General features: G+C 41.9%; 1 pseudogene; it reads left to right on the top strand.

The window, feature by feature from the left end:
- Window positions 1–7,244: 7,244 nt before the first annotated feature.
- Window positions 7,245–8,408, top strand: LOC100436183 (chromobox protein homolog 1-like; annotated as a pseudogene).
- Window positions 8,409–9,249: the final 841 nt, after the last annotated feature.

Raw genomic sequence — 9,249 nt, 5'->3', positions numbered from 1 at the left:
CAGCCTGGGAGACAGAATGAGAGCCCTGTCTCAAAAACAAAAAACAAACAATCAAAAAAAGCCCCAAAATCTAAAAATTAATGTAAAAAGTATATTTTAACTAAACGTTTTATTGCAGGCTGGGCATGGTGGCTCACACCTATAATCCCAGCACTTTGAGAGGCTGAGGTGGCCAGATCACTTGAGGGCAGGAGTTCTAGACCAGCCTGGCCAACATGGTGAAACACTGTCTGTACTAAAAATACAAAAATTAGCTGGGTATGGTGGTGGGCACCTGTAATCCCAGCTACTTGGGAGGCTGAGGCAGGAGAATTGCTTGAGCCTGGGAGGCGGAGGTTGCAGTGGGCCAAGATGGTGCCACTGCATTCCAGCTTGGGTGACAGAGCAAGACTCCATCTCAAAAAAAAAAGTCTTATTACTCAACAACTGTTAATCAGATATTCTCTTACGTGAAGGCAAATATATCCTAATGCATTGTTCATTTCATCTAAGTTTACTAACATAAAGTTCTTCATAATAGTTTCCTATACTTTAAAACTCTATGCCCCCCTTTCCACTCATTGTTCTTTATATGTAAACTTATTTATTAAGCATTTATTTATTATCAATCTTGCCATACATTTGCCTATTTTAATGCCTGTTTTATTGTTATGCACCCCTCTATGATGTCATTTCTCCTCTATTTCATCAATTTCTATTTTTACTTTTATTATTTCGTTTGTTATACTTACTCTTAATTTGTTCTGGTTTTTAAGATTGTCTCTTTTCTCATTTGCTATTAAATTGTGATATGTCTCTGTTGGATTTATTTTTATTTATCCTCTCTGAATTTTGTTAGGCTTTCCGGATATGAGGATTGGTATCTCTCAACAACCGTGGAAGATTCTCAGCCATTTTATCTTCAAATGTTGCTTCATCTTCGTTCTTAATGTTATCTCCTTCTGGCGCTCCACTGAGGTATGTTAGAACTTTTTATCCTGTCTTCCATGTCTCTTAACCACCTTTCATTCATATTTTCCATATTTGAATCCTAATAAATTCTTCTTTTTTTTTACCCAAATCAAAAATGGTTAATATCTAAATTCTTTGGGTCTGTTTTTTAGTACACTGGTTCTTTTTTCAGTTGTGTCTAATCTACTCTTTAGTCCATTGACTAATTTAAAATTATATATTTTTCATTTCTAGAAGTTCTGCTTTGTTCTTTTTTAAAATATACTTGGCTCTTGTTTATAGTTTCTTATTTCCTGCTCATAGTTTCTTTTTTCTGCCTTTATTTCCTGAAATACATTAAACATATTCCTTTTAGATTCTATGACTGGGAAATCTGGCATAAGCAGTCCTTGCATTTCTGCTTCTCTTGTCTGTTGGTTCACTGGGTCTGACTCATGGTGTCTTGCCTTTAGAGATTTTGTGATTCTTTTTATTTATTTATTTATTTATTTATTTTTTGAGATGGAGTCTTGCTCTGTCACCCAGGCTGGAGTGCAGTGGTGCAATCTCGGCTCACTGCAACCTCAACCTCCTGGGTTCAAGTGATTCTCCTGCCTCAGCCTCCCGAATAGCTGGGATTACAGGAGCCTGCCACCACGCCCGGCTAATTTTTGTATTTTTAGTAGAGACAGGATTTTGCCATATTGGCCAGGCTGGTCTCGAACTCCTGATCTCAGGTGATCCACCCACCTCGGCCTCCCAAATTGCTGGGATTACAGGCGTTAGCCACCGCACCTGGCTAGTATTTTGTGATTCTTAATGTAAACTATTATTTTCCTTGAAATTTATCCTTAGTAATTCTTTGAGACCTGGGTTGAAAATAAGCTCCTCCTAAGATATTTTGTATTTGTTTCTACAGGTTATTAAATTTCCACTTGAAATTTTTCTGACCATGCAGGCAGCATAAATTCAGACCAAAAACCTTTATGAGGTCTAGTATATTAGTTATTTATTACATGACAAATTACATAAAATTTAGTAGCTTAAAACAAACCTCAGTTATCTTTACATAATTTTTGTAGAAAATGGGAGTAGCTTAGCTGGGTGGTTCTAGCTCAGGGTCTCACCTGAGGTTACATTAAAGATGTCAGTTGGGACTGTAGTCATCTAAAGGCTTAACTTAACTGGGGCTGGGGGTACACTTTCAAGGGGGCTCAGTCCCGGGCCTGGCAAGGTAATGCTGGTGGCTAGGAAAAGGCTTCTGGTCCTTGTCTGTCTACAGACCAGCTTGAATGTCTTCATGACATGGCAGCTGATTTCCTCCAGAGAAAGTGTTCCAATAGAGTAAAAACTAGAAGCCTCAATATTTTATATCCTAGCCCTTGGAAGGCACATCTAGTAATTTCTGCAATATTTTATTAGCTGCACAGATCAGCCCTATTCAATGTACAAGGTGAGTGTATGCAAGAAGTGAATGCTAGCAGGCAGAGGTCACTGAAACCATCTTAGATCCTGGGTACCACAGATGGCTTATTGTTGTAAATTACCCATGGAGATTTTCTCCTCATTCTGTCTAGTACTAAGGTCAAATCAGTTGTCACCCGACTTTTTTACAATAGGATTTTATTTTTTGTTTACTTTTATAGTGGGGTATATTCATTTGGATCCTAACTATAAGTAGCTATCTCCCATTAAATTCTCCACTGGGGTTGGGTGTGGTGGCTCACGCCTGTAATCCCGGCACTTTGGGAGGCCGAGGTGGGTGGATTACCTGAGCTCAGGAGTTCGAGAACAGCCTGACCAACATGGTGAAACCCCGTCTTTACTAAAAATACAAAAAAGTAGCCAGGCGTGGTGGCGGGCTCCTGTAATCCCAGCTACTCAGGAGGCTGAGGTGGGAGAATTGCTTGAATCTGGGAGGCAGAGGTTGCAGTGAGCCGAGATCAAACCATTGCACCCCAGCATGGGCAACAAGAGGGAAACTCAGTCTCAAAAAAAAAAAAACAAAAACAAAAGACAAACAGACAGAAAACATTCTCCACTGGGGAAGGTCCCTAGGCCTATTTCCTGAAACCCTGTAATCCATGGAAATCAAGACCTCAGAGTTGTTTAGACAACCTCAGAGTGGATGTAAGAGCATTTAGCTTCCAGAACCCCTGCTTGCAAGTCATAGTGGGAATTTAGAGATTTATGCCAGCCCATCAATACATTTAAAAATGTTATTTTTATTGAAAAAGAGTGATTACTGAGAATTTTCATTGTTTTATTTATTATTTTAGTTTTTGAGACAGGGTCTCGCTCTGTCACCCAGGCTGGAGTGCAATGGCACCATCTTGGCTCACTGCAAATTCTGCCTCCCAGGCTCAAGCGATTCTCCCACCTCAGCCTCCTGAGTAGCTGGGACTACAGACATGCCCAGTCAATGTTTGTATTTTTTGTAGAGACGGGGTTTCACCATGTTACCCAGGCTAGTCTTGAACTCCTGGCCTCAAGTGATCCTCTGGCCTCAGCCTCACAAAGGGCTGGGACTACAGGCATGAGCTACCACGCCCGGACAGAATTTTAATTATTTTAATCAGATTTGTACAAATAAATTATCTATCATATGACAGAAATAGAATTCAATTAAAATGTTTTCCTTGAATTTGCACGATTTGCACTATTATTACAGGGTCTGCTTCTCTTGTCTTGAGAAGCAGCTTGAGCACAGGAGTTTGAGACCAGACTGGGCAACATAGGGACACCCTGTCTCTACAAAAAAAAAAAAATTAAAAAATTAGCCAGGCACAGTGGCCTGTGCCTGTGGCCCCAGCTACTTGGGCAGCTGAAGTGAGAGGATCACCAGAGCCTAGCAGATCCAGGCTGCAGTGAGCCATGATGGCACCACTGCACTCCAGCCTGGGTGACAGAATGATACCTTGTCTCTAAAAACTAAATAAACAAAATAAATAAATAGATATAGTATGCTGTTTGCCCCTATTCAGCTGGAAGTACCAAGTACTTAAATGCTTTTAGAGAGACTTTCACTTCTGAACACGGAAGTTTAACAAAGACCACATTTACCCTCCCACCTTCAACAACTAAAAACACAGACAAAAGACAAGAAACAATAGATTTTCTAAAATGGACAACAGCCATGCAGAAAAATGTTGGTCCCTTTGAGTGAAAAAATGTGAAAAATGGCTCACCCAGCCTCATACCTGGAGGTGTTTTCTAGACCTCCGCACAATGAGGAGTAGCCCACATGGAGCTCAGGGTCTCCTTGAGTTGAGAAGCTACAGCTGAGAATTTGAAGAGGTGAAGGCATCTAGAATTCACAGGGCAAACTATTAGAGAGAGCTGCAGAGACCTACAAAGGGTTTCCTTTTAGTCTTCAGTTGAGTACTGATTAGCAGGTAGGTGTGAAAAAACTGACAGGGACCAAAGAAAGAAGTATTGGACAGAATCGGGCAGAATGATTATCAGAAATTACACAAGATTGAGAATAGTCCATATTCCCCATAATCAAAGTGGAGCAACTTTACAATACACAGGGCTAGGGTAGAGTATTAAGAAGGACTGTCTCAGTAGTGAAGTCAATTTCACTGCAGAATAAAGGCTGCTCTAATTTCACTTAAAAAACTAAAAACTGGCCAGGCATGATGGCTCATGCCTGTAATCCCAGCAGTTTGGGAAGCCGAGGTTGGAGGGTCACTTAAGCTTAGGAGTTCAAGACCAGCCTTGGCAATATAGTGAGATCCCATTTCATAAAAACAAACAAACAAACAAACAAAAACCTGAAAAGCAATCATTGAAATGACCAATATGTTTACAAATAATAGCATCCCAGAATGAATACAATAACATTTTAAAACTAAAAAAATTCAGCACCCATGAATATAAAATTCAGTTTGTCATCCAACAAAAAAGTATCAAGCATGCAAAAACAGCCCATAATGAGGAGAAAAATAAGTCAGTAGAAACAGACTCAGAAATGACACAAATGATTGGCATTAAACTAGCTATCATAGGCCAGGTGTGGTGGCTCACATCTGTAATCCCAGTGCTTGGAGAGGCTGAGGCTGAAGAATTGCTTAAGGCCAGGAGTTCAAGACCAGCCTGGGCAACATAGCAAGACCCCATCTCTACAAAAAAAATTTTTAATTGGCCAGGCATGATGGCATGCACCTGTAATCTTAGCTGCTTACCTAAGCAGGAGGATCATGTGAGCCCAGGAGTTTGAGGCTGCAGTGAGCCATGATTACATCATTGCATTCAAGTCTGTACAACAGAGCAAGACTCTGTCCCTAAAAAATAAAATAACTATCATAAATATATTCCATGTTTTCAAGAAGAAAGGACATGTTTTCAAGAAGGAATTAAGAGCATACTGAAACACATGGAAGGTTGTTTTTTTTTTTTTTAAATCCTTATAGAACTTACAGCAATATACTGGATGGGATTTGTATTATTAGTCTACTAGAGGTGGCATAACATAATACTATGGACTGAGTGGCCTAAACAAAAGAAGTTTATATTTATTTATTTATTTTTTCTTGAGACAAGATCTCACTCTGTCATCCAGGCTGGAGTGCAGTGGTGCAATCATGGCTCATGGCAGCCTTGGCTTCCTGGGCTCCAGAGATCCTCCCATCTCAGTCTTCTGAGTATCTGGGACCACAGGCACGTGCCATCATGCCTGGCTAATTTTTGTATTTTTGGTAGAGATGGGATTTTTGCCATGCCCAAGCTGGTCTTGAACTCTTGAGCTCAAGCGATCCACCCGCCTCGGCCTCCCAAAGTGCTGGGATTATAGGCATGAGCCACTGCGCCTGGCCAGAAGTTTATTTTCTCACAGTTTTGGATGTTGCAAGTCCAAGATCAAGGTGCCAGGGTTGGTTTATCATGAGACTTCTATCCTGGGCTTGTGGACAGCCGACTTCTTGCTGTGTCCTCACATGGTTGTTTATCCGGGTGCACACACACACAGCTGTCTCCTTCTCTTCTCATAAGGACATCAGTCCTATTTGATTAGGATGTGCCCTTCTGACTTCTTGCAACCTTCATAGCCTCTATAAAGATCCTTTCTCCAAATACAGTCTCATGAGGAGTTAGAGGTTCAACATAGGGACTTTGGGAGCCACAATTCAGCCTATAGCAGGATTAATAGCCGATTAGACACTACAGAAAAAAAAATGATTGCAGAATTTGAAGGCATGGGAAATATACAAAATAAAATATGCAGAAGGAAATAGATCACAGAAAAAGGTACGCAGAACATTGGTGAGATGTGTGAAAACTTCAACTGGCCTAACATGCACATAACTGGAGTCCCAGAAAAAGTGAGGGGTAGGCAGAAAAAATATTTGAAAGACTAATAGATAAAAATTTTCTAAATAGGCCAGGAATGGTGGCTCATGCCTATAATCCCAGCACTTTGGAAAGCTGAGGCAGGCAGATCACTTGAGGCCAGGAGTTTGAGACTAGCCTGGCCAACATGGCAAAACCCTGTCTCTACTAAAAATACAAAAAATTAGCTGGGTGTGGTGGCATGCAGCTGTAGTCCCAGCTACACGGGTGGCTGAGACAGGAGAATTGCTTGAACCTGGGAGGTAGAGGCTGCAGTGAGCTGAGATCACACCACTGCACTCCAGCCTGGGCGACAGAATGAGACTCTGTCTCAAAAAAAAAAAAAAATTCTAAATTGATGAAAAGTATAAATCGATGGATCTAAGAAGATCAATGAACCCCAAGCCCAAGTAACATCAACAAAAGTAGTATGCCAGTATGCCATATTCAAATTGCTTAGAACTACTTATAAGAAGAAAAATTTTAAATTTAAAATCAGCCAAAGGAAAAAAGAGATCTTATGTACAGAATATAAAAAATAGCAAAAGATTTTTGCTGCAAGTAATGCAAGCCTAGAAGAGAGTGAAGCAATATACTTAAAGTACTAGAAGACAATTGTCAACCTAGAATTCTATTCCCAGAGAAAAATTTTCAAAAACATAGGACACAAGTTTTTCAGCATTCAAAAGCTGGAGGAATTTAACCAGCACACTTGAACAATAAGAATGCTGAAAGAGGGCAGGAGGCGGGCAGTGCAGAGTGCGAGGTTGTTTTGTTCGGCTGACAGGAGGGCGCTTGGCCAGGACCTGCGGTAGGCCACTTCAGGGAGGGGCTCCACTGTGGCCACCCGGCTTGCTGCTTTCCTGGGTGCCACTCCCTCTGCTGACCCAACGCAATGTGCCAGTAGCATGGCACCGATTCCTCTTAGACTCTTGGGCACTGCTCTGAGTAGTGTCACCCTTTACACCAGAAAGCTCACGGGCACTATGAGGAAAAAACAAAACAAGAAGAAAGTGGAGGAGATGCTAGAAGTGGAGGAAGAGAAGTATGTGGTGGAAAAAGTTCTTGACTGTGGAGGGGTAAATGGCAAAGTGGAGTAGCTCCTAAAGTGGAAGGGGTTCTCAGTGAGGACCACACATGGGAACCAGAAGAGAACCTGGATTGCCCTGACCTCATTGCTGAGTTTCTGCAGTCGTAGAAAACAACACATGAGACAGATAAATCAGAGGGAGGCAAGCGCAAAGCTGATGATTTTGAAGATAAGGTGTTGTGGGAATTAAAGGGACAGGAGAGACCAATGGGTGGCTCAGGAGGATTTACATAGGTGCTGTGGCCCAGCAGATTAACCTCTAAAGGTTGAGCCCCAAACAAAGACAGGGCTTGACTTTTATACATGCAACTGAAAGGGGTTGGCCAGCTAGTGGTACAAAACCTTCAGGGCGGCAAGCAAGCTTACAGAAGCAGAACAAAGGCAGTTTATCAAACAGAGACAGGTGTTGCAACTCAAGCATGTCTTGTGACCTTTACCATACTGCACAGATGGGAAAACAGGAACTTACAAAATCCTTACCAACTTGCAGAAATAGTTACAAAGATAGTTAGGAGAGCAGAACAAAGAATAATGGTATGGGGAGATAATTTTAAAAAGGGGAAACTGATAAGAAGAACTTGTTTTTCTCATCCCTGCTCCTGGAGCCCATTCCTTCTGGGCCCTGGCTCTGCTGATAGCACTATGAGAGCCCTGACAGAGCCTTGCTTATTGCTGGGCCTTGGAGTGAGTCAGCCTATAGAGAAAACTTGTTTTCTTCTCTCTGGTTTTTTTTTGTTTGTTTTTTTGGTTTTTTTTTTTTTTTTTTTTTTTTTTCACATCTCCTGCTTCATAGGGAGAGGAGGGCAAACCAAAGAAGAAGAAAGAAGAGTCAGAAAGGCCATGAGGCTTTGCTGGGGGTTTGGCACTGGAGCAGATTATTGGAGCTACACACTCCAGTGGAGAGCTCATGATCCCGATGAAATGGAAAAACTCTGATGAGGCTGACCTGTTTCCTGGCAAGGAAGCCAATGTCAAGTGCCCACAGGTTGTCATATCTTTCTATGAGGAAAGGCATTCCTACCCCAAGAAGGAGGATGACAAAAAAGATGACAAGAATTGACTCTCCTGAGTACCAGCCCATGTCACATCTTAATGTGGGTTTCCAGTGGGAAGAGAAGGAGTTCTACTTGTCTGGACAGCATAGAGGTGGCTTGAGAAGATGTCCTTTGAAGAGCCAGTAGTTTCTGTGCCCTGCAGCAGCCCAAGTGCTTTAAAGCCATTTCAAGCTCTAGACTTTGCACACCCATCCCAGTGGAGGGGAGGGGGATAAGTGTTTCAAGGCAACCTTTTCTTCATTTTGCTGAGAAAAGCAAAGGGCCTTCTATGAGGGACAAAACTTGCAGAGTTGGGTGTGTGGGAGAGCAAACAAAAATACTGTAGATCTTCAAAGAGCATCTTCACAACCTACAGCCTACTTCCCAATAGTGTTAACTGCATTTTTACAGCATAGCATGTATGTAGTTTTTGGCTATTACTGGTGTATTATTTGGGGAGGGAGGGATGGGGAGAGGAGGAAGGGAGATGGGTAGCATCATTTTGATTAAAATTTGGGGCTTGATAGGGGAAATGGTGAAGCAACAGAAAGAACAGACAACTAATGATTTGCTTCTATGTCTAGAATATTTTACCTTTGAAAGAAATGTCATTGGCATCATAAATAAGGACTATAATTAAAAGCTGTGAATGCCTAGGCCCAGGGTGGGTCACCAGGCAGGGGGCTGGAGTGTGAGGGTCCCGCAGCCTGTAGGACCTCATGCCACCTGGAGGGCTGAGCCTGACCCCATGAGGGTGTCCTGTCCCCTGACAGGGCCAGTGAAGTTTGGTGTGTTCCTCCACCTCACCAGAAGACCCTGAAGAATTATTTTTTATTATTGATTTTCCAGTCATTTGACTAATAGTCT

This window comes from Pongo abelii, chromosome 1 (assembly GCF_028885655.2).
Source record: "Pongo abelii isolate AG06213 chromosome 1, NHGRI_mPonAbe1-v2.0_pri, whole genome shotgun sequence".
Lineage (NCBI taxonomy): Eukaryota > Metazoa > Chordata > Mammalia > Primates > Hominidae > Pongo > Pongo abelii.
Note: the sequence above shows the minus strand (reverse complement) of the source record. Positions and strands in the feature narration are given on the sequence as shown.